The 3850-nt window shown below is 27.2% G+C and overlaps 1 non-coding gene across 1 annotated transcript; it reads right to left on the bottom strand.

Moving 5' to 3' along the window:
• Positions 1-2581: 2581 nt before the first annotated feature.
• Positions 2582-2670, bottom strand: LOC127077652 (small nucleolar RNA SNOR75). The gene has a single exon (XR_007787440.1). It is a non-coding gene; the product is annotated as a small nucleolar RNA SNOR75 (small nucleolar RNA).
• Between the last annotated feature and the right edge of the window lie 1180 nt (positions 2671-3850).

Below are 3850 nucleotides of genomic sequence, written 5' to 3'. Positions count from 1 at the left end.
AAGTTGAAGATTTGGACGATATCTTCTCAGACTCTAAAGACAAAGGACCTGAAGGATGAGACTCTAAAAATTGTTGAATGTCAAAGTGTTCAGAATTTAATGCTGACATCAATCTAGTAACACTAAGGATAGCTGGGCAGAGTCAGAATGCTATCTAACCTAGAATCCCTTTAGAAACCCAGGTTATTTGGACTTCGGACTCGTAGTAATCAAACATGGATCTATGACTTTAGAGTAAGACAGTTGTCATACAATGCACCATCTGAACATTTGTAGAAAGTTCTTAGAATGCATAAATCCTTGGCTCAACTTCAACAACAAAAACAATAATCTGGGAATGAAAGGTGAAAGCAATCAGAATCTGGATGCAACACTCAGATCCTCTAATTCTCTGAACTAAAAGGCTATCAAGCTAATGAAAGTAACATTACTCTTCCCTTGATAACTCTTTATGTTTATCTAAGAATCATATTTTTCATTCAAAGTGCCAATCATACTAAGATAAATATCATTTCATCAAAAACAATATTCTGGCCGATATTTATTGATACATACCATTAATGGACAGGTATCCTATTAAGAACCCCTTGTTGAATATAAGATTATTTTCATTAAGAGCATCAGAATGATTAAATCTGATTCTAAGTTATTTGCCTTGGAACCAGTCAACTTTCTTTATGAGAAGTTTATCTGGTTAGAAGATTCTAAGTCATAACCATATGAGATTTTATCTATCTTATAATATTTAAAACTATTTGATTATTCTCAAGTACTTTTGTGTGACCACTATCTTCTAACCAAGGCACAGGGCTATATGTGTCATGTGTCATTAATTAATCAGAATAACAATGATCACTTTTTCTCCAACATTTCTTGTATTTTCAGTTCTCTTGATATCAGTTATATGCCCTCTCATTTCTCAACTATTAAAATGTCCAAAAATTACATTTGTTATTGATCCATGAAAGTTTAAACAGCCTTTGAATCCTTCACATAGGATACCTATGGTCACAGTTGTGTGACTAGTTGTCCCACTATCTATTAATCAAAACGTATCTTGTCATTATTGTTGTAAGAAAGATCACACTATTGAAAACAATGATTTCACTCATGTCTTGGCTCAATAGAGAAAATGTTGTGTTACTTGAAGATGTTAAACTATGGCAGGAAATTATGGCATAGATGCCTAGCTCATGTCAACTTTAATTTTTACATCAAGTATATAGTATATTCATGTTTTTTTGATGCAATTGCACCGGAATGTCAAGTCTTGCACCATTTCAATTATTTTGATATATTTGAACAAAACCATTTCAATTATACTTATGAATTTGAACTAACAAAACCATTTCAATTATACTTATTCATCATTTGATCTAACTGTTACTTTACTTTGATTTACTTTGAATTACTTTGAAACTTTACTTTGAATTACTTTGAATGTGTAATTTTAAATAAAATTTATTTAATAAGAACTGAAAAATGTATTTATGTTATCATTATATATACTTATTTTGGTATTTAACTTTAATTTAATTTAAATGTACAATTTTTCATGTATTCTAATATATTTGAACAAATTGATTCAATTATACCTTTATATAATATATATATGGTATGAACACTTAATACATTCCAACATTTTAATTAAATTTAATAACTTTGGAATAATAATATACAAAATTTGACAAATTTCATATTTAAACAAATGTAATTTTAAATGAATTACTTTATATAAAACTATAAGAAAATAAACAGAAATTATTCTTATAATTTAATTATTAATATATATAAAACTATCTTAAATTAATACAAAATCCATTTATATATATTAACTTACATTAAAAATTAAAAAATTATAACCAGAGTTTTAAATTTTGGAATAATACTCAAATTGTATTATTATAAATTGTATTTTAATTCTTAAAAGTTTAAAAATAAAATTTTCAATTTTTATTTTAAAAATTAATAGAAAATAAAAAAATAATAGCATTTAAATAAACTATAATTTTTTTTAATTAACATAAAAAAATTGAATGATAAATTTATTAAGTTAAGATATAACTATTTTTAAAATAATTAAATGACTTAATTTATATATCTTGTATTCACTCTACAATATATCTTGCACTTATTATTAGAATAGAATTAAAAAAAAGTTATTGCAAATATTTATTTTAAATAACACCTAGTTAAATTTGCAATGAAAGAACTGTTTCAAAACAAAAACACTAAAAAGGAAAAATAATCACAAAGGTCAAAAAGAATGTGTAGAACGATAAACTGACAAAAACAAGTTCATAATATTCAATATCAATGAATTATTAAAGCAACAAAAGAAATTTGAAATATGATATAATCATGATAAAAAATAAAATAGGATGAGTGAAAATGAAAATATAATAATAACAATACATTTAAACGAAAAGAAGCAAGTTAATGGCACTCAGAATGAGTAGGAGATTGTTTAATCAAATAAAACATCATATGACAATAAATTCGATCATCACCGTGCCAGATATACCTACAGATTTTCAAATCTAAAAGAAAACATAACAGAAAAAAAAAGTGAAGAACGGTGTTCTCTCAGACAAATGCCTCGTTATGTCCTCACGATTTTTTTGAATGGAAATTTCATCAGACTCGTCATCGTTATGATCATCACCGAGAACACCACATCTTACTATTACTTCAACTAAATGGATTCATTGAAAAACAAAAACATTGAAATAAAAGAAATCAAGTAAAAGAAAACAGAGGGCAATAACGGCGGCCTGGCTAATGAGCAATAAAAGAGTGGGAGTGATGAAGAAACTGAATCTCGGTTTTGTACTTATAGGCGAGCGTGTCTGTGACTGAGAGGCGAATTAGGGTTTTACCTTTCAATTTACCAATTTTTTAATGGGCCTGGTTTTCATTCATTTGACCCGCTTTATGTTTGAAGAACTTATCCTGCCAACCCAAAATTTAACACTGCACTCCCCATTATTTCATAATATCCACATCATCTTGTCAAAATTTTACTCAAAAGTCCGGTAAAAAAATATAGTAGAATAAATGAAATATTTGTTATAAATAAAATATATGATAGTTTATTTAAAAAATCAGGCACGCAGTTATACTAGTTTTTTATTAAAAAATATGTGTGGAAAAATTTATCAAAGGTTTAAAAATCACCATATTTTGTTGGGTTTTTTTTGGAAAATTTTGAAAATCAATAGTTTAAAAGTATCAATTTATTTTTTTAAATCTCCCACACCTATCGGATATTTAGAGGATTTGCAAAAAATTTGGTAGTGTAAATTCAAGGGTTGAGATTTTGCCGATAGTTTTGTACGACTGTGTGATTACACTGACTATTTTATATGGTCTAGAATGAATCTAAACTTGTATAAATAGGGACATGTATTTATAAGAAAAATATATTACAATGTCTCATTATTTGTTTAAGGTAGAAGTGAATTTCAACGGTGTGAAACCTCTTATTATGTTTGGGTTCTATAGGACATCATATGTCTGGCTCTTCTAAGATCTAAATTGAATAATATGTTGCCCGGAAATAAGAACGGAAATGTGAGTATAATCGAGTTTCTTGCATCGTGGATTGATACTGGTGGAAGGGTGAAATATGATTGTATTGAGTTGAAGAGGGATGAAGATTTGAAGGTTATGTTGCTAACATATCATCGTAGGCTAACTAAAGGATCGATCGAGTTTGGTGTTTTTTACATCAATCGACGACATAATCAATATGTTTAAACATCCAAAATCATCTTGTAATGTTTCAATTTTGTTATTTATTATTCTTTTGTAAAGTAATGTAATCGTATGTCTAAAGTTATGTTAATCG

The sequence above is a fragment of the Lathyrus oleraceus genome, chromosome 4 (assembly GCF_024323335.1).
Source record: "Lathyrus oleraceus cultivar Zhongwan6 chromosome 4, CAAS_Psat_ZW6_1.0, whole genome shotgun sequence".
In the NCBI taxonomy this organism is placed as follows: Eukaryota; Viridiplantae; Streptophyta; class Magnoliopsida; order Fabales; family Fabaceae; genus Lathyrus; species Lathyrus oleraceus.
This window is presented reverse-complemented; position numbering and strand designations above follow the sequence as displayed.